Source organism: Hyla sarda, unplaced genomic scaffold, assembly GCF_029499605.1.
Source record: "Hyla sarda isolate aHylSar1 unplaced genomic scaffold, aHylSar1.hap1 scaffold_928, whole genome shotgun sequence".
NCBI classification, from domain to species: domain Eukaryota; kingdom Metazoa; phylum Chordata; class Amphibia; order Anura; family Hylidae; genus Hyla; species Hyla sarda.
The window spans coordinates 117,012-142,909 of NW_026610958.1; the positions used below are offsets into that span (position 1 = coordinate 117,012).

General features: G+C 46.9%; 10 non-coding genes and 1 pseudogene across 10 annotated transcripts; all 11 read right to left on the bottom strand.

Annotated features, from left to right (window-relative positions):
- Positions 1–2,325: 2,325 nt before the first annotated feature.
- Positions 2,326–2,474, bottom strand: LOC130350003 (U2 spliceosomal RNA; annotated as a pseudogene).
- A 2,092-nt stretch (positions 2,475–4,566) lies between these two features.
- Positions 4,567–4,757, bottom strand: LOC130349972 (U2 spliceosomal RNA). The gene has a single exon (XR_008887191.1). It is a non-coding gene; the product is annotated as a U2 spliceosomal RNA (small nuclear RNA).
- A 2,083-nt stretch (positions 4,758–6,840) lies between these two features.
- On the bottom strand, positions 6,841–7,031 carry LOC130349983 (U2 spliceosomal RNA). Its single transcript, XR_008887201.1, has one exon. It is a non-coding gene; the product is annotated as a U2 spliceosomal RNA (small nuclear RNA).
- Positions 7,032–9,125: 2,094 nt separating this feature from the next.
- On the bottom strand, positions 9,126–9,316 carry LOC130349975 (U2 spliceosomal RNA). Its single transcript, XR_008887193.1, has one exon. It is a non-coding gene; the product is annotated as a U2 spliceosomal RNA (small nuclear RNA).
- Positions 9,317–11,408: 2,092 nt separating this feature from the next.
- LOC130349976 (U2 spliceosomal RNA) lies at positions 11,409–11,599 on the bottom strand. The gene has a single exon (XR_008887194.1). It is a non-coding gene; the product is annotated as a U2 spliceosomal RNA (small nuclear RNA).
- Positions 11,600–13,693: 2,094 nt separating this feature from the next.
- Positions 13,694–13,884, bottom strand: LOC130349977 (U2 spliceosomal RNA). The gene has a single exon (XR_008887195.1). It is a non-coding gene; the product is annotated as a U2 spliceosomal RNA (small nuclear RNA).
- Positions 13,885–15,976: 2,092 nt separating this feature from the next.
- LOC130349978 (U2 spliceosomal RNA) lies at positions 15,977–16,167 on the bottom strand. The gene has a single exon (XR_008887196.1). It is a non-coding gene; the product is annotated as a U2 spliceosomal RNA (small nuclear RNA).
- Positions 16,168–18,259: 2,092 nt separating this feature from the next.
- LOC130349979 (U2 spliceosomal RNA) lies at positions 18,260–18,450 on the bottom strand. Its single transcript, XR_008887197.1, has one exon. It is a non-coding gene; the product is annotated as a U2 spliceosomal RNA (small nuclear RNA).
- A 2,087-nt stretch (positions 18,451–20,537) lies between these two features.
- LOC130349980 (U2 spliceosomal RNA) lies at positions 20,538–20,728 on the bottom strand. The gene has a single exon (XR_008887198.1). It is a non-coding gene; the product is annotated as a U2 spliceosomal RNA (small nuclear RNA).
- Positions 20,729–22,830: 2,102 nt separating this feature from the next.
- On the bottom strand, positions 22,831–23,021 carry LOC130349981 (U2 spliceosomal RNA). Its single transcript, XR_008887199.1, has one exon. It is a non-coding gene; the product is annotated as a U2 spliceosomal RNA (small nuclear RNA).
- A 2,087-nt stretch (positions 23,022–25,108) lies between these two features.
- LOC130349982 (U2 spliceosomal RNA) lies at positions 25,109–25,299 on the bottom strand. Its single transcript, XR_008887200.1, has one exon. It is a non-coding gene; the product is annotated as a U2 spliceosomal RNA (small nuclear RNA).
- Positions 25,300–25,898: the final 599 nt, after the last annotated feature.

A 25,898-nucleotide genomic window follows, 5' to 3' on the forward strand; every position in this document is an offset into this window, starting at 1 on the left:
GTGGTAAAATTTCAAATAGTTCTGCCCGCTCCTGTTTATCAGGAGGGGCATACACATTTAAAACACGAATTAAAAGTCCATTAAAATATAGATGAATTAAAAGAGCTCTGCCAGGCACAATCTCAGTTACTGTATGAATAGAAAAGGACTGGCCTCGGCAGAGCAGCCCAACACCCACAGAACGACAGTCATTTGCACCGGACCATATGGATGGGCCCAGCTTCCAGTCTTCTTTTAAGTCTTTATAGTCCATTTTACTAGGGATTCCACATTCTTGTAGCAGGCAAAGGTCAAAGTCACATGTCTCTAGATAAGAAAATAAAGCAGCCCTGCGATCAGGGCTCTTTAAGGACCTCACATTGAGTGAGGCAATTTTTACAGGGATAGGCATAGTTTATGGAGAGTCCGTGCTTGGAGAATCAAAGTCAATAATAAGCTGCGTACCGTCATCCCCCGCCTGCGGGGTCATCAGCTCCTTGATGTTCTGAGGGTCGGAGCTTGAGATCGATGATGCCCCGACCCTGAGCTCGCTCTCGTCCGAACTACGGCACGCCGCTTTCCTTTGAATGTCTTCCTCTTCTTCTTCTCTTTGTCTTTTAAATGTCACACTGCTGTCCATATCCTCTGTGTTGCTCTCACTCGATGTAATCTCTGGCCCCCGGCTGATGGATCTGCGTCTTCTTTCATCATTTGACGACTGGAACTGCTGCACAGGGGCCTGTGAGGCCTCTTTTCCGGAACCTTTGCCGCTACCTTGGGAAGTTTTCATCGCTTGTTCCCCAGCAAGCGTTGCTGAGGACTGTTGCTCCAACTTCCCCATCGATCGACGATGGCCAGTTTTACCCACCGGGTCCACTGCTGGCGGGGCAGCAAACCCTGGTTTGGCGCCACTTGTCTTCTTGGCCCTGTCCTGTATAGGCGGAGTAACAGGACCGGGCTCAGACCTGGCCACCTGGCTCCCCTTCCGGCGGGCTTTCACCGGGGCCTCTTCGTCCGGAGCAGGGCGACCCTGGGCCAAGCCAGTACCTGGCTTATGCTGTAATTTTGGGTCCACCTTTGCCCCCACCGAGGCCCGTCGGCTGCCACCCGCCACAGGTGAGCCCCCTTCAGAAGTTTCGGCGGGCTCTTGAGCCAGGTAGGAAGTCGATCGACGTCTTTCAATTTCCCGGGCAGTAAACTCGATCACCCGCCCGGGCTTCGTGGAATCCCCATGGCCTCCCCCTAGCACTACCACCGGTGGGCCCCCCGATGGAGCACCAGAGGTCTTGGGCCTGGACCCATCAGTACCTGCCATCTGGGGTTTGGTCATCTTAAAAAAGGACGTCTTTTGTCCTGTCCCCTCTTTGGGTGGGCCCAGCCTTGACCCACCCATCGTAGTTTTTGCTTTATGGGGACAGGAATTAAAATCGTGATTTTCCTCTCCGCAGAGGTTGCACCTTATCGAATGGCTACATCTTGAGGCTATGTGACCTTCTTGGCCACACCTATTGCAGCGAATCACACGCTCCGCGCCGCAGGTCTCCTGGGTGTGGCCAAACCTCAAGCAATTTCGGCAATACATAGGCATTTGAGGATAGAACAGGAAGCCCCGAACTCTCCCGATGGCAAAATTTGGGGGCGGATGGCAAAGACCCCCAATACCACCGGGATCCTTACGGAGCTTGACCCAGAACTTCCTCTTGCCGTTCCAGAACCGCACGGAGTTCAAGATTTTGTTTGCGAACCGCACCTCTTCGCAGTATCGCCGAAGAAAAGTTGCTATATCCTCCGTGGTCACATGAGGGCTGTGCATAGCCACCACCAACGGTATATGTTCCTCACCATAGAGGAACTGGAACGAAAGACCGTCGAGTCGATCGTCCCTCTGGTCCGCACCAGACAAGGTTGCATAGATGTTATCGCAACACGCCGTGGCCGTGAAGGTGACGGTATACAGGCCACGGCTTTCCTGGTCATTTAGACACAGGATGTCCTCCCTATTGAGGCGGAAGTAGTCAAGAAGAATCACCTCCGCAATGAAGCGGAGGTTCTTCAACTGACGATGGCTCTCCGACACCTCTATGCGGATGGTATTTCGCATCGACATTTCCCCAGAGGGGAAAGCCCAGGAGAACGGCATCTTCCACACCCAGGGACTAAGCCCCTTCCCCAATAGCAGCAGGGGCTCGGAATCCCGCTATAAAAGCGGAACCCTTACCCAAGGCAGAGGTCGGGGGTACCCTAGGTGCTTCCGAAGCTACAGGTAACGCTCAACGTACCGAAAATGCCTTCTGAGACACAAGGTCCCAGAGACAGGGGGATCGCAACCCGTTGTCTGTGGACTAAGCCCGCTCCCCAATAGCAGCAAGGGGGTGAAGTCGCTCCGTAAGGAGAGACAATCCCCCAAGGCCGAGAAGCGGGGTACCACAGACACCTTCCGACCAGACCAAATGCAGATACTACACTTGATCTTAGCCAAAAGGCCGAGAAGCGATAACCGTGAAAGGGGCGGGCCCAACAAGGTCCCCTTCATGGGCACTATCACTGCTTGCTGTCAGGGAGGCTGCCAGACAATTTTCCATGCACACTCTGGGCTGGGGGGCAGTCAACCACCAGTACACACAGCAGAACCTAAACCCATACCATTATTGCTAAGCAGCAAGACAGGGGCCCATTGCACTCCCACGGGGCCTTTTTAAATGCAATCCATAACCCGGATTTGCCAGGAACCCTTCTTACTCCTCCTACTTGCATGTGACACTGGGCTTAGGATCTGCATAGGAAACACACACACAAGCACACACCTACCTTTGTTGCCTGCAGATGCCTCCTTGGCTGTCCCCAAACGGTATCAAACCAACACCCACGGGAAGCTGTAAGCATAGAGGACATGCCTGCACCCCATTGGACTTACCTGTGTGGGTTAAATCCGGGTTATTTGACAACCTATGGCGGTGATGGTTCTGCTCAGGCAGAGCAGTGCTGATGCTCCTCATAAAGCTGTCGCTGCTGTGAAGGTTCTAGGTGACATCACAAATCCCTATGGTTACATACACAACAAAGCTGGGTTGTTGTTGTTTACACTCTGCAAGGCCTGTGGAAGTGAGTGACATCATAGCACTGTAGTTCTGAGGGTTCTAGATGGATGCAACAATCTCCTGTTGCTTCTATGAAGGCCGTAATAGACGACATCACCAAACAGCTCCATAGTCACATACACAGCAAAGGAGAGATGTTGTTTACACCTAGTGATGTCAGTGGTATTGAGTGACATCACAGCACAGTGCTAAGGCTCCTGGGCCTGGACACAGCAGCGGCTGCAATATCTCAACGGAGAATACGTTTATATCTATGTGTGTGTGTGCGCGTATATATATATATATATATATATATATATATATATATATATATATATTTCTCCGCCGAAATCACTTTTAAACCCATTTCCACCTTTTTTTCCCTTCTCTTCCTCTTACTTTTTTTTCACGTTTTTTTACGTTTTTCTCCTTTTTGCCTCTTTTCTGGGCGTATTATTCTTCTTTTTCTTCTTTTTTTTCGTCTAATGCATACCCCATCAGTGCAGCAATGCTTATTCAATACCGCCAGCAGATGGAGACACTGGGGGATAATTTTCTAAGGATTTATACTGATTTTTCCTGTCTGAATTTGTCGCACAGAAAGTTGCAGGCCAAATATGTGTGACATTTCTGCGACTTTAGCTTCTAGAGCATTTTTACAACATTATACATAGGTGCTGAATACATAAAAAGCGACTGTTCAGCGACAGACAAGTCGCATCGGCTGAAAGTAGGCCAGAATGTCAGTCCATGTTGGAGCAGGTTTAGATACAGTCTAAAGCATAGATCTCAAAGTCTGTGCACAGAATTTAGCAAGGGCCTCGCACCTTCTGATGCATCAGGTAGGTGCACAATAGCATAGCCTAACCCTCTGTACTTTGGTCTATATTGATGCGGGACATAGACAGCCAGCTGATGACCAATCCATTAGTGCAATGGATGGCTGGAAGCATTTGTCTTTGCCTTTGCAATACCACAGAAGCAATGCATGGTCAATGTACAGCAATGACACACCTGTGTGAACAGCCAGGAGACCCCCCCCCCATGTTATGTTACATAGTTACATAGTTAGTACGGTCGAAAAAAGACATATGTCCATCAAGTTCAACCAGGGAATTAAGGGGTAGGGGTGTGGCGCGATATTGGGGAAGGGATGAGATTTTATATTTCTTCATAAGCATTAATCTTATTTTGTCAATTAGGAACATTCAGCACCCACCCGCTATCAAGGCAGCTGCCTATCATGTCATGCCCTACCTGCACAGGTGTGCTGGCTACTCAAATGATCCAATTAAGGAGGCCATTTAGTCAGCAGCAGCAGAAGTCCTGTGTCTGGACGCTCCAACAGCGGCCAGACACAAGCAGAAGCAGAAGCAGCAGAAGCAGCAGCAGCACCACCTTTTGTTTTTTGGCTGCAGCAGCAGCAGCAAGGCCCACAGGGCTGGCTAGCTGGCTAGCCAGCAAGCAGGTAGCAATGAAAGTAGGAATCTTTCTTTTTAACCCTGTAAGGGGGTGGTGCACTGTACCCGAAGATACTGCCATATCGGGTCAATGCATAGGGCGACGGAAGCAAGCTTCGAAATCGGCCCCCGTTCTCAAAAATCCATTTAATATATGGTCCCCAGATAGGGGACGTATCAGATATTAAACTGATAAGAACAGATACTACACTTGATCTTAGCCAAAAGGCCGAGAAGCGATAACCGTGAAAGGGGCGGGTCCAACAAGGTCCCCTTCATGGGCACTATCACTGCTTGCTGTCAGGGAGGCTGCCAGACAATTTTCCATGCACACTCTGGGCTGGGGGGCAGTCAACCACCAGTACACACAGCAGAACCTAAACCCATACCATTATTGCTAAGCAGCAAGACAGGGGCCCATTGCACTCCCACGGGGCCTTTTTAAATGCAATCCATAACCCGGATTTGCCAGGAACCCTTCTTACTCCTCCTACTTGCATGTGACACTGGGCTTAGGATCTGCATAGGAAACACACACACAAGCACACACCTACCTTTGTTGCCTGCAGATGCCTCCTTGGCTGTCCCCAAACGGTATCAAACCAACACCCACGGGAAGCTGTAAGCATAGAGGACATGCCTGCACCCCATTGGACTTACCTGTGTGGGTTAAATCCGGGTTATTTGACAACCTATGGCGGTGATGGTTCTGCTCAGGCAGAGCAGTGCTGATGCTCCTCATAAAGCTGTCGCTGCTGTGAAGGTTCTAGGTGACATCACAAATCCCTATGGTTACATACACAACAAAGCTGGGTTGTTGTTGTTTACACTCTGCAAGGCCTGTGGAAGTGAGTGACATCATAGCACTGTAGTTCTGAGGGTTCTAGATGGATGCAACAATCTCCTGTTGCTTCTATGAAGGCCATAATAGACGACATCACCAAACAGCTCCATAGTCACATACACAGCAAAGGAGAGATGTTGTTTACACCTAGTGATGTCAGTGGTATTGAGTGACATCACAGCACAGTGCTAAGGCTCCTGGGCCTGGACACAGCAGCGGCTGCAATATCTCAACGGAGAATACGTTTATATCTATGTGTGTGTGTGCGCGTATATATATATATATATATATATATATATATATATATATATATATTTCTCCGCCGAAATCACTTTTAAACCCATTTCCACCTTTTTTTCCCTTCTCTTCCTCTTACTTTTTTTTCACGTTTTTTGACGTTTTTCTCCTTTTCGCCTCTTTTCTGGGCGTATTATTCTTCTTTTTCTTCTTTTTTTTCGTCTAATGCATACCCCATCAGTGCAGCAATGCTTATTCAATACCGCCAGCAGATGGAGACACTGGGGGATAATTTTCTAAGGATTTATACTGATTTTTCCTGTCTGAATTTGTCACACAGAAAGTTGCAGGCCAAATATGTGTGACATTTCTGCGACTTTAGCTTCTAGAGCATTTTTACAACATTATACATAGGTGCTGAATACATAAAAAGCAACTGTTCAGCGACAGACAAGTCGCATTGGCTGAAAGTAGGCCAGAATGTCAGTCCATGTTGGAGCAGGTTTAGATACAGTCTAAAGCATAGATCTCAAAGTCTGTGCACAGAATTTAGCAAGGGCCTCGCACCTTCTGATGCATCAGGTAGGTGCACAATAGCATAGCCTAACCCTCTGTACTTTGGTCTATATTGATGCGGGACATAGACAGCCAGCTGATGACCAATCCATTAGTGCAATGGATGGCTGGAAGCATTTGTCTTTGCCTTTGCAATACCACAGAAGCAATGCATGGTCAATGTACAGCAATGACACACCTGTGTGAACAGCCAGGAGACCCCCCCCCATGTTATGTTACATAGTTACATAGTTAGTACGGTCGAAAAAAGACATATGTCCATCAAGTTCAACCAGGGAATTAAGGGGTAGGGGTGTGGCGCGATATTGGGGAAGGGATGAGATTTTATATTTCTTCATAAGCATTAATCTTATTTTGTCAATTAGGAACATTCAGCACCCACCCGCTATCAAGGCAGCTGCCTATCATGTCATGCCCTACCTGCACAGGTGTGCTGGCTACTCAAATGATCCAATTAAGGAGGCCATTTAGTCAGCAGCAGCAGAAGTCCTGTGCCTGGACGCTCCAACAGCGGCCAGACACAAGCAGAAGCAGCAGAAGCAGCAGCAGCACCACCTTTTGTTTTTTGGCTGCAGCAGCAGCAGCAAGGCCCACAGGGCTGGCTAGCTGGCTAGCCAGCAAGCAGGTAGCAATGAAAGTAGGAATCTTTCTTTTTAACCCTGTAAGGGGGTGGTGCACTGTACCCGAAGATACTGCCATATCGGGCCAATGCATAGGGCGACGGAAGCAAGCTTCGAAATCGGCCCCCGTTCTCAAAAATCCATTTAATATATGGTCCCCAGATAGGGGACGTATCAGATATTAAACTGATAAGAACAGATACTACACTTGATCTTAGCCAAAAGGCCGAGAAGCGATAACCGTGAAAGGGGCGGGCCCAACAAGGTCCCCTTCATGGGCACTATCACTGCTTGCTGTCAGGGAGGCTGCCAGACAATTTTCCATGCACACTCTGGGCTGGGGGGCAGTCAACCACCAGTACACACAGCAGAACCTAAACCCATACCATTATTGCTAAGCAGCAAGACAGGGGCCCATTGCACTCCCACGGGGCCTTTTTAAATGCAATCCATAACCCGGATTTGCCAGGAACCCTTCTTACTCCTCCTACTTGCATGTGACACTGGGCTTAGGATCTGCATAGGAAACACACACACAAGCACACACCTACCTTTGTTGCCTGCAGATGCCTCCTTGGCTGTCCCCAAACGGTATCAAACCAACACCCACGGGAAGCTGTAAGCATAGAGGACATGCCTGCACCCCATTGGACTTACCTGTGTGGGTTAAATCCGGGTTATTTGACAACCTATGGCGGTGATGGTTCTGCTCAGGCAGAGCAGTGCTGATGCTCCTCATAAAGCTGTCGCTGCTGTGAAGGTTCTAGGTGACATCACAAATCCCTATGGTTACATACACAACAAAGCTGGGTTGTTGTTGTTTACACTCTGCAAGGCCTGTGGAAGTGAGTGACATCATAGCACTGTAGTTCTGAGGGTTCTAGATGGATGCAACAATCTCCTGTTGCTTCTATGAAGGCCGTAATAGACGACATCACCAAACAGCTCCATAGTCACATACACAGCAAAGGAGAGATGTTGTTTACACCTAGTGATGTCAGTGGTATTGAGTGACATCACAGCACAGTGCTAAGGCTCCTGGGCCTGGACACAGCAGCGGCTGCAATATCTCAACGGAGAATACGTTTATATCTATGTGTGTGTGTGCGCGTATATATATATATATATATATATATATATATATATATATATATATATTTCTCTGCCGAAATCACTTTTAAACCCATTTCCACCTTTTTTTCCCTTCTCTTCCTCTTACTTTTTTTTCACGTTTTTTTACGTTTTTCTCCTTTTCGCCTCTTTTCTGGGCGTATTATTCTTCTTTTTCTTCTTTTTTTTCGTCTAATGCATACCCCATCAGTGCAGCAATGCTTATTCAATACCGCCAGCAGATGGAGACACTGGGGGATAATTTTCTAAGGATTTCTACTGATTTTTCCTGTCTGAATTTGTCGCACAGAAAGTTGCAGGCCAAATATGTGTGACATTTCTGCGACTTTAGCTTCTAGAGCATTTTTACAACATTATACATAGGTGCTGAATACATAAAAAGCAACTGTTCAGCGACAGACAAGTCGCATTGGCTGAAAGTAGGCCAGAATGTCAGTCCATGTTGGAGCAGGTTTAGATACAGTCTAAAGCATAGATCTCAAAGTCTGTGCACAGAATTTAGCAAGGGCCTCGCACCTTCTGATGCATCAGGTAGGTGCACAATAGCATAGCCTAACCCTCTGTACTTTGGTCTATATTGATGCGGGACATAGACAGCCAGCTGATGACCAATCCATTAGTGCAATGGATGGCTGGAAGCATTTGTCTTTGCCTTTGCAATACCACAGAAGCAATGCATGGTCAATGTACAGCAATGACACACCTGTGTGAACAGCCAGGAGACCCCCCCCCCCCATGTTATGTTACATAGTTACATAGTTAGTACGGTCGAAAAAAGACATATGTCCATCAAGTTCAACCAGGGAATTAAGGGGTAGGGGTGTGGCGCGATATTGGGGAAGGGATGAGATTTTATATTTCTTCATAAGCATTAATCTTATTTTGTCAATTAGGAACATTCAGCACCCACCCGCTATCAAGGCAGCTGCCTATCATGTCATGCCCTACCTGCACAGGTGTGCTGGCTACTCAAATGATCCAATTAAGGAGGCCATTTAGTCAGCAGCAGCAGAAGTCCTGTGCCTGGACGCTCCAACAGCGGCCAGACACAAGCAGAAGCAGAAGCAGCAGAAGCAGCAGCAGCACCACCTTTTGTTTTTTGGCTGCAGCAGCAGCAGCAAGGCCCACAGGGCTGGCTAGCTGGCTAGCCAGCAAGCAGGTAGCAATGAAAGTAGGAATCTTTCTTTTTAACCCTGTAAGGGGGTGGTGCACTGTACCCGAAGATACTGCCATATCGGGTCAATGCATAGGGCGACGGAAGCAAGCTTCGAAATCGGCCCCCGTTCTCAAAAATCCATTTAATATATGGTCCCCAGATAGGGGACGTATCAGATATTAAACTGATAAGAACAGATACTACACTTGATCTTAGCCAAAAGGCCGAGAAGCGATAACCGTGAAAGGGGCGGGCCCAACAAGGTCCCCTTCATGGGCACTATCACTGCTTGCTGTCAGGGAGGCTGCCAGACAATTTTCCATGCACACTCTGGGCTGGGGGGCAGTCAACCACCAGTACACACAGCAGAACCTAAACCCATACCATTATTGCTAAGCAGCAAGACAGGGGCCCATTGCACTCCCACGGGCCTTTTTAAATGCAATCCATAACCCGGATTTGCCAGGAACCCTTCTTACTCCTCCTACTTGCATGTGACACTGGGCTTAGGATCTGCATAGGAAACACACACACAAGCACACACCTACCTTTGTTGCCTGCAGATGCCTCCTTGGCTGTCCCCAAACGGTATCAAACCAACACCCACGGGAAGCTGTAAGCATAGAGGACATGCCTGCACCCCATTGGACTTACCTGTGTGGGTTAAATCCGGGTTATTTGACAACCTATGGCGGTGATGGTTCTGCTCAGGCAGAGCAGTGCTGATGCTCCTCATAAAGCTGTCGCTGCTGTGAAGGTTCTAGGTGACATCACAAATCCCTATGGTTACATACACAACAAAGCTGGGTTGTTGTTGTTTACACTCTGCAAGGCCTGTGGAAGTGAGTGACATCATAGCACTGTAGTTCTGAGGGTTCTAGATGGATGCAACAATCTCCTGTTGCTTCTATGAAGGCCGTAATAGACGACATCACCAAACAGCTCCATAGTCACATACACAGCAAAGGAGAGATGTTGTTTACACCTAGTGATGTCAGTGGTATTGAGTGACATCACAGCACAGTGCTAAGGCTCCTGGGCCTGGACACAGCAGCGGCTGCAATATCTCAACGGAGAATACGTTTATATCTATGTGTGTGTGTGCGCGTATATATATATATATATATATATATATATATATATATATATATATATATTTCTCCGCCGAAATCACTTTTAAACCCATTTCCACCTTTTTTTCCCTTCTCTTCCTCTTACTTTTTTTTCACGTTTTTTTACGTTTTTCTCCTTTTCGCCTCTTTTCTGGGCGTATTATTCTTCTTTTTCTTCTTTTTTTTCGTCTAATGCATACCCCATCAGTGCAGCAATGCTTATTCAATACCGCCAGCAGATGGAGACACTGGGGGATAATTTTCTAAGGATTTATACTGATTTTTCCTGTCTGAATTTGTCGCACAGAAAGTTGCAGGCCAAATATGTGTGACATTTCTGCGACTTTAGCTTCTAGAGCATTTTTACAACATTATACATAGGTGCTGAATACATAAAAAGCGACTGTTCAGCGACAGACAAGTCGCATCGGCTGAAAGTAGGCCAGAATGTCAGTCCATGTTGGAGCAGGTTTAGATACAGTCTAAAGCATAGATCTCAAAGTCTGTGCACAGAATTTAGCAAGGGCCTCGCACCTTCTGATGCATCAGGTAGGTGCACAATAGCATAGCCTAACCCTCTGTACTTTGGTCTATATTGATGCGGGACATAGACAGCCAGCTGATGACCAATCCATTAGTGCAATGGATGGCTGGAAGCATTTGTCTTTGCCTTTGCAATACCACAGAAGCAATGCATGGTCAATGTACAGCAATGACACACCTGTGTGAACAGCCAGGAGACCCCCCCCCATGTTATGTTACATAGTTACATAGTTAGTACGGTCGAAAAAAGACATATGTCCATCAAGTTCAACCAGGGAATTAAGGGGTAGGGGTTTGGCGCGATATTGGGGAAGGGATGAGATTTTATATTTCTTCATAAGCATTAATCTTATTTTGTCAATTAGGAACATTCAGCACCCACCCGCTATCAAGGCAGCTGCCTATCATGTCATGCCCTACCTGCACAGGTGTGCTGGCTACTCAAATGATCCAATTAAGGAGGCCATTTAGTCAGCAGCAGCAGAAGTCCTGTGCCTGGACGCTCCAACAGCGGCCAGACACAAGCAGAAGCAGAAGCAGCAGAAGCAGCAGCAGCACCACCTTTTGTTTTTTGGCTGCAGCAGCAGCAGCAAGGCCCACAGGGCTGGCTAGCTGGCTAGCCAGCAAGCAGGTAGCAATGAAAGTAGGAATCTTTCTTTTTAACCCTGTAAGGGGGTGGTGCACTGTACCCGAAGATACTGCCATATCGGGTCAATGCATAGGGCGACGGAAGCAAGCTTCGAAATCGGCCCCCGTTCTCAAAAATCCATTTAATATATGGTCCCCAGATAGGGGACGTATCAGATATTAAACTGATAAGAACAGATACTACACTTGATCTTAGCCAAAAGGCCGAGAAGCGATAACCGTGAAAGGGGCGGGCCCAACAAGGTCCCCTTCATGGGCACTATCACTGCTTGCTGTCAGGGAGGCTGCCAGACAATTTTCCATGCACACTCTGGGCTGGGGGGCAGTCAACCACCAGTACACACAGCAGAACCTAAACCCATACCATTATTGCTAAGCAGCAAGACAGGGGCCCATTGCACTCCCACGGGGCCTTTTTAAATGCAATCCATAACCCGGATTTGCCAGGAACCCTTCTTACTCCTCCTACTTGCATGTGACACTGGGCTTAGGATCTGCATAGGAAACACACACACAAGCACACACCTACCTTTGTTGCCTGCAGATGCCTCCTTGGCTGTCCCCAAACGGTATCAAACCAACACCCACGGGAAGCTGTAAGCATAGAGGACATGCCTGCACCCCATTGGACTTACCTGTGTGGGTTAAATCCGGGTTATTTGACAACCTATGGCGGTGATGGTTCTGCTCAGGCAGAGCAGTGCTGATGCTCCTCATAAAGCTGTCGCTGCTGTGAAGGTTCTAGGTGACATCACAAATCCCTATGGTTACATACACAACAAAGCTGGGTTGTTGTTGTTTACACTCTGCAAGGCCTGTGGAAGTGAGTGACATCATAGCACTGTAGTTCTGAGGGTTCTAGATGGATGCAACAATCTCCTGTTGCTTCTATGAAGGCCGTAATAGACGACATCACCAAACAGCTCCATAGTCACATACACAGCAAAGGAGAGATGTTGTTTACACCTAGTGATGTCAGTGGTATTGAGTGACATCACAGCACAGTGCTAAGGCTCCTGGGCCTGGACACAGCAGCGGCTGCAATATCTCAACGGAGAATACGTTTATATCTATGTGTGTGTGTGCGCGTATATATATATATATATATATATATATATATATATATATATATATATTTCTCTGCCGAAATCACTTTTAAACCCATTTCCACCTTTTTTTCCCTTCTCTTCCTCTTACTTTTTTTTCACGTTTTTTTACGTTTTTCTCCTTTTCGCCTCTTTTCTGGGCGTATTATTCTTCTTTTTCTTCTTTTTTTTCGTCTAATGCATACCCCATCAGTGCAGCAATGCTTATTCAATACCGCCAGCAGATGGAGACACTGGGGGATAATTTTCTAAGGATTTCTACTGATTTTTCCTGTCTGAATTTGTCGCACAGAAAGTTGCAGGCCAAATATGTGTGACATTTCTGCGACTTTAGCTTCTAGAGCATTTTTACAACATTATACATAGGTGCTGAATACATAAAAAGCAACTGTTCAGCGACAGACAAGTCGCATTGGCTGAAAGTAGGCCAGAATGTCAGTCCATGTTGGAGCAGGTTTAGATACAGTCTAAAGCATAGATCTCAAAGTCTGTGCACAGAATTTAGCAAGGGCCTCGCACCTTCTGATGCATCAGGTAGGTGCACAATAGCATAGCCTAACCCTCTGTACTTTGGTCTATATTGATGCGGGACATAGACAGCCAGCTGATGACCAATCCATTAGTGCAATGGATGGCTGGAAGCATTTGTCTTTGCCTTTGCAATACCACAGAAGCAATGCATGGTCAATGTACAGCAATGACACACCTGTGTGAACAGCCAGGAGACCCCCCCCCCCCATGTTATGTTACATAGTTACATAGTTAGTACGGTCGAAAAAAGACATATGTCCATCAAGTTCAACCAGGGAATTAAGGGGTAGGGGTGTGGCGCGATATTGGGGAAGGGATGAGATTTTATATTTCTTCATAAGCATTAATCTTATTTTGTCAATTAGGAACATTCAGCACCCACCCGCTATCAAGGCAGCTGCCTATCATGTCATGCCCTACCTGCACAGGTGTGCTGGCTACTCAAATGATCCAATTAAGGAGGCCATTTAGTCAGCAGCAGCAGAAGTCCTGTGCCTGGACGCTCCAACAGCGGCCAGACACAAGCAGAAGCAGAAGCAGCAGAAGCAGCAGCAGCACCACCTTTTGTTTTTTGGCTGCAGCAGCAGCAGCAAGGCCCACAGGGCTGGCTAGCTGGCTAGCCAGCAAGCAGGTAGCAATGAAAGTAGGAATCTTTCTTTTTAACCCTGTAAGGGGGTGGTGCACTGTACCCGAAGATACTGCCATATCGGGTCAATGCATAGGGCGACGGAAGCAAGCTTCGAAATCGGCCCCCGTTCTCAAAAATCCATTTAATATATGGTCCCCAGATAGGGGACGTATCAGATATTAAACTGATAAGAACAGATACTACACTTGATCTTAGCCAAAAGGCCGAGAAGCGATAACCGTGAAAGGGGCGGGCCCAACAAGGTCCCCTTCATGGGCACTATCACTGCTTGCTGTCAGGGAGGCTGCCAGACAATTTTCCATGCACACTCTGGGCTGGGGGGCAGTCAACCACCAGTACACACAGCAGAACCTAAACCCATACCATTATTGCTAAGCAGCAAGACAGGGGCCCATTGCACTCCCACGGGCCTTTTTAAATGCAATCCATAACCCGGATTTGCCAGGAACCCTTCTTACTCCTCCTACTTGCATGTGACACTGGGCTTAGGATCTGCATAGGAAACACACACACAAGCACACACCTACCTTTGTTGCCTGCAGATGCCTCCTTGGCTGTCCCCAAACGGTATCAAACCAACACCCACGGGAAGCTGTAAGCATAGAGGACATGCCTGCACCCCATTGGACTTACCTGTGTGGGTTAAATCCGGGTTATTTGACAACCTATGGCGGTGATGGTTCTGCTCAGGCAGAGCAGTGCTGATGCTCCTCATAAAGCTGTCGCTGCTGTGAAGGTTCTAGGTGACATCACAAATCCCTATGGTTACATACACAACAAAGCTGGGTTGTTGTTGTTTACACTCTGCAAGGCCTGTGGAAGTGAGTGACATCATAGCACTGTAGTTCTGAGGGTTCTAGATGGATGCAACAATCTCCTGTTGCTTCTATGAAGGCCGTAATAGACGACATCACCAAACAGCTCCATAGTCACATACACAGCAAAGGAGAGATGTTGTTTACACCTAGTGATGTCAGTGGTATTGAGTGACATCACAGCACAGTGCTAAGGCTCCTGGGCCTGGACACAGCAGCGGCTGCAATATCTCAACGGAGAATACGTTTATATCTATGTGTGTGTGTGCGCGTATATATATATATATATATATATATATATATATATATATATATATATATTTCTCCGCCGAAATCACTTTTAAACCCATTTCCACCTTTTTTTCCCTTCTCTTCCTCTTACTTTTTTTTCACGTTTTTTTACGTTTTTCTCCTTTTCGCCTCTTTTCTGGGCGTATTATTCTTCTTTTTCTTCTTTTTTTTCGTCTAATGCATACCCCATCAGTGCAGCAATGCTTATTCAATACCGCCAGCAGATGGAGACACTGGGGGATAATTTTCTAAGGATTTATACTGATTTTTCCTGTCTGAATTTGTCGCACAGAAAGTTGCAGGCCAAATATGTGTGACATTTCTGCGACTTTAGCTTCTAGAGCATTTTTACAACATTATACATAGGTGCTGAATACATAAAAAGCGACTGTTCAGCGACAGACAAGTCGCATCGGCTGAAAGTAGGCCAGAATGTCAGTCCATGTTGGAGCAGGTTTAGATACAGTCTAAAGCATAGATCTCAAAGTCTGTGCACAGAATTTAGCAAGGGCCTCGCACCTTCTGATGCATCAGGTAGGTGCACAATAGCATAGCCTAACCCTCTGTACTTTGGTCTATATTGATGCGGGACATAGACAGCCAGCTGATGACCAATCCATTAGTGCAATGGATGGCTGGAAGCATTTGTCTTTGCCTTTGCAATACCACAGAAGCAATGCATGGTCAATGTACAGCAATGACACACCTGTGTGAACAGCCAGGAGACCCCCCCCCATGTTATGTTACATAGTTACATAGTTAGTACGGTCGAAAAAAGACATATGTCCATCAAGTTCAACCAGGGAATTAAGGGGTAGGGGTTTGGCGCGATATTGGGGAAGGGATGAGATTTTATATTTCTTCATAAGCATTAATCTTATTTTGTCAATTAGGAACATTCAGCACCCACCCGCTATCAAGGCAGCTGCCTATCATGTCATGCCCTACCTGCACAGGTGTGCTGGCTACTCAAATGATCCAATTAAGGAGGCCATTTAGTCAGCAGCAGCAGAAGTCCTGTGCCTGGACGCTCCAACAGCGGCCAGACACAAGCAGAAGCAGAAGCAGCAGAAGCAGCAGCAGCACCACCTTTTGTTTTTTGGCTGCAGCAGCAGCAGCAAGGCCCACAGGGCTGGCTAGCTGGCTAGCCAGCAAGCAGGTAGCAATGAAAGTAGGAATCTTTCTTTTTAACCCTGTAAGGGGGTGGTGCACTGTACCCGAAGATACTGCCATATCGGGTCAATGCATAGGGCGACGGAAGCAAGCTTCGAAATCGGCCCCCGTTCTCAAAAATCCATTTAATATATGGTCCCCAGATAGGGGACGTATCAGATATTAAACTGATAAGAACAGATACTACACTTGATCTTAGCCAAAAGGCCGAGAAGCGATAACCGTGAAAGGGGCGGGCCCAACAAGGTCCCCTTCATGGGCACTATCACTGCTTGCTGTCAGGGAGGCTGCCAGACAATTTTCCATGCACACTCTGGGCTGGGGGGCAGTCAACCACCAGTACACACAGCAGAACCTAAACCCATACCATTATTGCTAAGCAGCAAGACAGGGGCCCATTGCACTCCCACGGGGCCTTTTTAAATGCAATCCATAACCCGGATTTGCCAGGAACCCTTCTTACTCCTCCTACTTGCATGTGACACTGGGCTTAGGATCTGCATAGGAAACACACACACAAGCACACACCTACCTTTGTTGCCTGCAGATGCCTCCTTGGCTGTCCCCAAACGGTATCAAACCAACACCCACGGGAAGCTGTAAGCATAGAGGACATGCCTGCACCCCATTGGACTTACCTGTGTGGGTTAAATCCGGGTTATTTGACAACCTATGGCAGTGATGGTTCTGCTCAGGCAGAGCAGTGCTGATGCTCCTCATAAAGCTGTCGCTGCTGTGAAGGTTCTAGGTGACATCACAAATCCCTATGGTTACATACACAACAAAGCTGGGTTGTTGTTGTTTACACTCTGCAAGGCCTGTGGAAGTGAGTGACATCATAGCACTGTAGTTCTGAGGGTTCTAGATGGATGCAACAATCTCCTGTTGCTTCTATGAAGGCCGTAATAGACGACATCACCAAACAGCTCCATAGTCACATACACAGCAAAGGAGAGATGTTGTTTACACCTAGTGATGTCAGTGGTATTGAGTGACATCACAGCACAGTGCTAAGGCTCCTGGGCCTGGACACAGCAGCGGCTGCAATATCTCAACGGAGAATACGTTTATATCTATGTGTGTGTGTGCGCGTATATATATATATATATATATATATATATATATATATATATATATATATTTCTCCGCCGAAATCACTTTTAAACCCATTTCCACCTTTTTTTCCCTTCTCTTCCTCTTACTTTTTTTTCACGTTTTTTTACGTTTTTCTCCTTTTCGCCTCTTTTCTGGGCGTATTATTCTTCTTTTTCTTCATTTTTTTCGTCTAATGCATACCCCATCAGTGCAGCAATGCTTATTCAATACCGCCAGCAGATGGAGACACTGGGGGATAATTTTCTAAGGATTTATACTGATTTTTCCTGTCTGAATTTGTCGCACAGAAAGTTGCAGGCCAAATATGTGTGACATTTCTGCGACTTTAGCTTCTAGAGCATTTTTACAACATTATACATAGGTGCTGAATACATAAAAAGCGACTGTTCAGCGACAGACAAGTCGCATCGGCTGAAAGTAGGCCAGAATGTCAGTCCATGTTGGAGCAGGTTTAGATACAGTCTAAAGCATAGATCTCAAAGTCTGTGCACAGAATTTAGCAAGGGCCTCGCACCTTCTGATGCATCAGGTAGGTGCACAATAGCATAGCCTAACCCTCTGTACTTTGGTCTATATTGATGCGGGACATAGACAGCCAGCTGATGACCAATCCATTAGTGCAATGGATGGCTGGAAGCATTTGTCTTTGCCTTTGCAATACCACAGAAGCAATGCATGGTCAATGTACAGCAATGACACACCTGTGTGAACAGCCAGGAGACCCCCCCCCCCCCCATGTTATGTTACATAGTTACATAGTTAGTACGGTCGAAAAAAGACATATGTCCATCAAGTTCAACCAGGGAATTAAGGGGTAGGGGTGTGGCGCGATATTGGGGAAGGGATGAGATTTTATATTTCTTCATAAGCATTAATCTTATTTTGTCAATTAGGAACATTCAGCACCCACCCGCTATCAAGGCAGCTGCCTATCATGTCATGCCCTACCTGCACAGGTGTGCTGGCTACTCAAATGATCCAATTAAGGAGGCCATTTAGTCAGCAGCAGCAGAAGTCCTGTGCCTGGACGCTCCAACAGCGGCCAGACACAAGCAGAAGCAGAAGCAGCAGAAGCAGCAGCAGCACCACCTTTTGTTTTTTGGCTGCAGCAGCAAGGCCCACAGGGCTGGCTAGCTGGCTAGCCAGCAAGCAGGTAGCAATGAAAGTAGGAATCTTTCTTTTTAACCCTGTAAGGGGGTGGTGCACTGTACCCGAAGATACTGCCATATCGGGTCAATGCATAGGGCGACGGAAGCAAGCTTCGAAATCGGCCCCCGTTCTCAAAAATCCATTTAATATATGGTCCCCAGATAGGGGACGTATCAGATATTAAACTGATAAGAACAGATACTACACTTGATCTTAGCCAAAAGGCCGAGAAGCGATAACCGTGAAAGGGGCGGGCCCAACAAGGTCCCCTTCATGGGCACTATCACTGCTTGCTGTCAGGGAGGCTGCCAGACAATTTTCCATGCACACTCTGGGCTGGGGGGCAGTCAACCACCAGTACACACAGCAGAACCTAAACCCATACCATTATTGCTAAGCAGCAAGACAGGGGCCCATTGCACTCCCACGGGGCCTTTTTAAATGCAATCCATAACCCGGATTTGCCAGGAACCCTTCTTACTCCTCCTACTTGCATGTGACACTGGGCTTAGGATCTGCATAGGAAACACACACACAAGCACACACCTACCTTTGTTGCCTGCAGATGCCTCCTTGGCTGTCCCCAAACGGTATCAAACCAACACCCACGGGAAGCTGTAAGCATAGAGGACATGCCTGCACCCCATTGGACTTACCTGTGTGGGTTAAATCCGGGTTATTTGACAACCTATGGCGGTGATGGTTCTGCTCAGGCAGAGCAGTGCTGATGCTCCTCATAAAGCTGTCGCTGCTGTGAAGGTTCTAGGTGACATCACAAATCCCTATGGTTACATACACAACAAAGCTGGGTTGTTGTTGTTTACACTCTGCAAGGCCTGTGGAAGTGAGTGACATCATAGCACTGTAGTTCTGAGGGTTCTAGATGGATGCAACAATCTCCTGTTGCTTCTATGAAGGCCGTAATACCCGACATCACCAAACAGCTCCATAGTCACATACACAGCAAAGGAGAGATGTTGTTTACACCTAGTGATGTCAGTGGTATTGAGTGACATCACAGCACAGTGCTAAGGCTCCTGGGCCTGGACACAGCAGCGGCTGCAATATCTCAACGGAGAATACGTTTATATCTATGTGTGTGTGTGCGCGTATATATATATATATATATATATATATATATATATATATATATTTCTCCGCCGAAATCACTTTTAAACCCATTTCCACCTTTTTTTCCCTTCTCTTCCTCTTACTTTTTTTTCACGTTTTTTTACGTTTTTCTCCTTTTCGCCTCTTTTCTGGGCGTATTATTCTTCTTTTTCTTCTTTTTTTTCGTCTAATGCATACCCCATCAGTGCAGCAATGCTTATTCAATACCGCCAGCAGATGGAGACACTGGGGGATAATTTTCTAAGGATTTATACTGATTTTTCCTGTCTGAATTTGTCGCACAGAAAGTTGCAGGCCAAATATGTGTGACATTTCTGCGACTTTAGCTTCTAGAGCATTTTTACAACATTATACATAGGTGCTGAATACATAAAAAGCGACTGTTCAGCGACAGACAAGTCGCATCGGCTGAAAGTAGGCCAGAATGTCAGTCCATGTTGGAGCAGGTTTAGATACAGTCTAAAGCATAGATCTCAAAGTCTGTGCACAGAATTTAGCAAGGGCCTCGCACCTTCTGATGCATCAGGTAGGTGCACAATAGCATAGCCTAACCCTCTGTACTTTGGTCTATATTGATGCGGGACATAGACAGCCAGCTGATGACCAATCCATTAGTGCAATGGATGGCTGGAAGCATTTGTCTTTGCCTTTGCAATACCACAGAAGCAATGCATGGTCAATGTACAGCAATGACACACCTGTGTGAACAGCCAGGAGACCCCCCCCCCCCATGTTATGTTACATAGTTACATAGTTAGTACGGTCGAAAAAAGACATATGTCCATCAAGTTCAACCAGGGAATTAAGGGGTAGGGGTGTGGCGCGATATTGGGGAAGGGATGAGATTTTATATTTCTTCATAAGCATTAATCTTATTTTGTCAATTAGGAACATTCAGCACCCACCCGCTATCAAGGCAGCTGCCTATCATGTCATGCCCTACCTGCACAGGTGTGCTGGCTACTCAAATGATCCAATTAAGGAGGCCATTTAGTCAGCAGCAGCAGAAGTCCTGTGCCTGGACGCTCCAACAGCGGCCAGACACAAGCAGAAGCAGAAGCAGCAGAAGCAGCAGCAGCAGCACCACCTTTTGTTTTTTGGCTGCAGCAGCAAGGCCCACAGGGCTGGCTAGCTGGCTAGCCAGCAAGCAGGTAGCAATGAAAGTAGGAATCTTTCTTTTTAACCCTGTAAGGGGGTGGTGCACTGTACCCGAAGATACTGCCATATCGGGTCAATGCATAGGGCGACGGAAGCAAGCTTCGAAATCGGCCCCCGTTCTCAAAAATCCATTTAATATATGGTCCCCAGATAGGGGACGTATCAGATATTAAACTGATAAGAACAGATACTACACTTGATCTTAGCCAAAAGGCCGAGAAGCGATAACCGTGAAAGGGGCGGGCCCAACAAGGTCCCCTTCATGGGCACTATCACTGCTTGCTGTCAGGGAGGCTGCCAGACAATTTTCCATGCACACTCTGGGCTGGGGGGCAGTCAACCACCAGTACACACAGCAGAACCTAAACCCATACCATTATTGCTAAGCAGCAAGACAGGGGCCCATTGCACTCCCACGGGGCCTTTTTAAATGCAATCCATAACCCGGATTTGCCAGGAACCCTTCTTACTCCTCCTACTTGCATGTGACACTGGGCTTAGGATCTGCATAGGAAACACACACACAAGCACACACCTACCTTTGTTGCCTGCAGATGCCTCCTTGGCTGTCCCCAAACGGTATCAAACCAACACCCACGGGAAGCTGTAAGCATAGAGGACATGCCTGCACCCCATTGGACTTACCTGTGTGGGTTAAATCCGGGTTATTTGACAACCTATGGCGGTGATGGTTCTGCTCAGGCAGAGCAGTGCTGATGCTCCTCATAAAGCTGTCGCTGCTGTGAAGGTTCTAGGTGACATCACAAATCCCTATGGTTACATACACAACAAAGCTGGGTTGTTGTTGTTTACACTCTGCAAGGCCTGTGGAAGTGAGTGACATCATAGCACTGTAGTTCTGAGGGTTCTAGATGGATGCAACAATCTCCTGTTGCTTCTATGAAGGCCGTAATAGACGACATCACCAAACAGCTCCATAGTCACATACACAGCAAAGGAGAGATGTTGTTTACACCTAGTGATGTCAGTGGTATTGAGTGACTTCACAGCACAGTGCTAAGGCTCCTGGGCCTGGACACAGCAGCGGCTGCAATATCTCAACGGAGAATACGTTTATATCTATGTGTGTGTGTGCGCGTATATATATATATATATATATATATATATATATATATATATATATATATATATTTCTCCGCCGAAATCACTTTTAAACCCATTTCCACCTTTTTTTCCCTTCTCTTCCTCTTACTTTTTTTTCACGTTTTTTTACGTTTTTCTCCTTTTCGCCTCTTTTCTGGGCGTATTATTCTTCTTGTTCTTCTTTTTTTTTCGTCTAATGCATACCCCATCAGTGCAGCAATGCTTATTCAATACCGCCAGCAGATGGAGACACTGGGGGATAATTTTCTAAGGATTTATACTGATTTTTCCTGTCTGAATTTGTCGCACAGAAAGTTGCAGGCCAAATATGTGTGACATTTCTGCGACTTTAGCTTCTAGAGCATTTTTACAACATTATACATAGGTGCTGAATACATAAAAAGCGACTGTTCAGCGACAGACAAGTCGCATCGGCTGAAAGTAGGCCAGAATGTCAGTCCATGTTGGAGCAGGTTTAGATACAGTCTAAAGCATAGATCTCAAAGTCTGTGCACAGAATTTAGCAAGGGCCTCGCACCTTCTGATGCATCAGGTAGGTGCACAATAGCATAGCCTAACCCTCTGTACTTTGGTCTATATTGATGCGGGACATAGACAGCCAGCTGATGACCAATCCATTAGTGCAATGGATGGCTGGAAGCATTTGTCTTTGCCTTTGCAATACCACAGAAGCAATGCATGGTCAATGTACAGCAATGACACACCTGTGTGAACAGCCAGGAGACCCCCCCCCCCCCATGTTATGTTACATAGTTACATAGTTAGTACGGTCGAAAAAAGACATATGTCCATCAAGTTCAACCAGGGAATTAAGGGGTAGGGGTGTGGCGCGATATTGGGGAAGGGATGAGATTTTATATTTCTTCATAAGCATTAATCTTATTTTGTCAATTAGGAACATTCAGCACCCACCCGCTATCAAGGCAGCTGCCTATCATGTCATGCCCTACCTGCACAGGTGTGCTGGCTACTCAAATGATCCAATTAAGGAGGCCATTTAGTCAGCAGCAGCAGAAGTCCTGTGCCTGGACGCTCCAACAGCGGCCAGACACAAGCAGAAGCAGAAGCAGCAGAAGCAGCAGCAGCACCACCTTTTGTTTTTTGGCTGCAGCAGCAGCAGCAAGGCCCACAGGGCTGGCTAGCTGGCTAGCCAGCAAGCAGGTAGCAATGAAAGTAGGAATCTTTCTTTTTAACCCTGTAAGGGGGTGGTGCACTGTACCCGAAGATACTGCCATATCGGGTCAATGCATAGGGCGACGGAAGCAAGCTTCGAAATCGGCCCCCGTTCTCAAAAATCCATTTAATATATGGTCCCCAGATAGGGGACGTATCAGATATTAAACTGATAAGAACAGATACTACACTTGATCTTAGCCAAAAGGCCGAGAAGCGATAACCGTGAAAGGGGCGGGCCCAACAAGGTCCCCTTCATGGGCACTATCACTGCTTGCTGTCAGGGAGGCTGCCAGACAATTTTCCATGCACACTCTGGGCTGGGGGGCAGTCAACCACCAGTACACACAGCAGAACCTAAACCCATACCATTATTGCTAAGCAGCAAGACAGGGGCCCATTGCACTCCCACGGGGCCTTTTTAAATGCAATCCATAACCCGGATTTGCCAGGAACCCTTCTTACTCCTCCTACTTGCATGTGACACTGGGCTTAGGATCTGCATAGGAAACACACACACAAGCACACACCTACCTTTGTTGCCTGCAGATGCCTCCTTGGCTGTCCCCAAACGGTATCAAACCAACACCCACGGGAAGCTGTAAGCATAGAGGACATGCCTGCACCCCATTGGACTTACCTGTGTGGGTTAAATCCGGGTTATTTGACAACCTATGGCGGTGATGGTTCTGCTCAGGCAGAGCAGTGCTGATGCTCCTCATAAAGCTGTCGCTGCTGTGAAGGTTCTAGGTGACATCACAAATCCCTATGGTTACATACACAACAAAGCTGGGTTGTTGTTGTTTACACTCTGCAAGGCCTGTGGAAGTGAGTGACATCATAGCACTGTAGTTCTGAGGGTTCTAGATGGATTCAACAATCTCCTGTTGCTTCTATGAAGGCCGTAATAGACGACATCACCAAACAGCTCCATAGTCACATACACAGCAAAGGAGAGATGTTGTTTACACCTAGTGATGTCAGTGGTATTGAGTGACATCACAGCACAGTGCTAAGGCTCCTGGGCCTGGACACAGCAGCGGCTGCAATATCTCAACGGAGAATACGTTTATATCTATGTGTGTGTGTGCGCGTATATATATATATATATATATATATATATATATATATATATATATTTCTCCGCCGAAATCACTTTTAAACCCATTTCCACCTTTTTTTCCCTTCTCTTCCTCTTACTTTTTTTTCACGTTTTTTTACGTTTTTCTCCTTTTCGCCTCTTTTCTGGGCGTATTATTCTTCTTTTTCTTCTTTTTTTTCGTCTAATGCATACCCCATCAGTGCAGCAATGCTTATTCAATACCGCCAGCAGATGGAGACACTGGGGGATAATTTTCTAAGGATTTATACTGATTTTTCCTGTCTGAATTTGTTGCACAGAAAGTTGCAGGCCAAATATGTGTGACATTTCTGCGACTTTAGCTTCTAGAGCATTTTTACAACATTATACATAGGTGCTGAATACATAAAAAGCGACTGTTCAGCGACAGACAAGTCGCATCGGCTGAAAGTAGGCCAGAATGTCAGTCCATGTTGGAGCAGGTTTAGATACAGTCTAAAGCATAGATCTCAAAGTCTGTGCACAGAATTTAGCAAGGGCCTCGCACCTTCTGATGCATCAGGTAGGTGCACAATAGCATAGCCTAACCCTCTGTACTTTGGTCTATATTGATGCGGGACATAGACAGCCAGCTGATGACCAATCCATTAGTGCAATGGATGGCTGGAAGCATTTGTCTTTGCCTTTGCAATACCACAGAAGCAATGCATGGTCAATGTACAGCAATGACACACCTGTGTGAACAGCCAGGAGACCCCCCCCCCCCCATGTTATGTTACATAGTTACATAGTTAGTACGGTCGAAAAAAGACATATGTCCATCAAGTTCAACCAGGGAATTAAGGGGTAGGGGTGTGGCGCGATATTGGGGAAGGGATGAGATTTTATATTTCTTCATAAGCATTAATCTTATTTTGTCAATTAGGAACATTCAGCACCCACCCGCTATCAAGGCAGCTGCCTATCATGTCATGCCCTACCTGCACAGGTGTGCTGGCTACTCAAATGATCCAATTAAGGAGGCCATTTAGTCAGCAGCAGCAGAAGTCCTGTGCCTGGACGCTCCAACAGCGGCCAGACACAAGCAGAAGCAGAAGCAGCAGAAGCAGCAGCAGCACCACCTTTTGTTTTTTGGCTGCAGCAGCAAGGCCCACAGGGCTGGCTAGCTGGCTAGCCAGCAAGCAGGTAGCAATGAAAGTAGGAATCTTTCTTTTTAACCCTGTAAGGGGGTGGTGCACTGTACCCGAAGATACTGCCATATCGGGTCAATGCATAGGGCGACGGAAGCAAGCTTCGAAATCGGCCCCCGTTCTCAAAAATCCATTTAATATATGGTCCCCAGATAGGGGACGTATCAGATATTAAACTGATAAGAACAGATACTACACTTGATCTTAGCCAAAAGGCCGAGAAGCGATAACCGTGAAAGGGGCGGGCCCAACAAGGTCCCCTTCATGGGCACTATCACTGCTTGCTGTCAGGGAGGCTGCCAGACAATTTTCCATGCACACTCTGGGCTGGGGGGCAGTCAACCACCAGTACACACAGCAGAACCTAAACCCATACCATTATTGCTAAGCAGCAAGACAGGGGCCCATTGCACTCCCACGGGGCCTTTTTAAATGCAATCCATAACCCGGATTTGCCAGGAACCCTTCTTACTCCTCCTACTTGCATGTGACACTGGGCTTAGGATCTGCATAGGAAACACACACACAAGCACACACCTACCTTTGTTGCCTGCAGATGCCTCCTTGGCTGTCCCCAAACGGTATCAAACCAACACCCACGGGAAGCTGTAAGCATAGAGGACATGCCTGCACCCCATTGGACTTACCTGTGTGGGTTAAATCCGGGTTATTTGACAACCTATGGCGGTGATGGTTCTGCTCAGGCAGAGCAGTGCTGATGCTCCTCATAAAGCTGTCGCTGCTGTGAAGGTTCTAGGTGACATCACAAATCCCTATGGTTACATACACAACAAAGCTGGGTTGTTGTTGTTTACACTCTGCAAGGC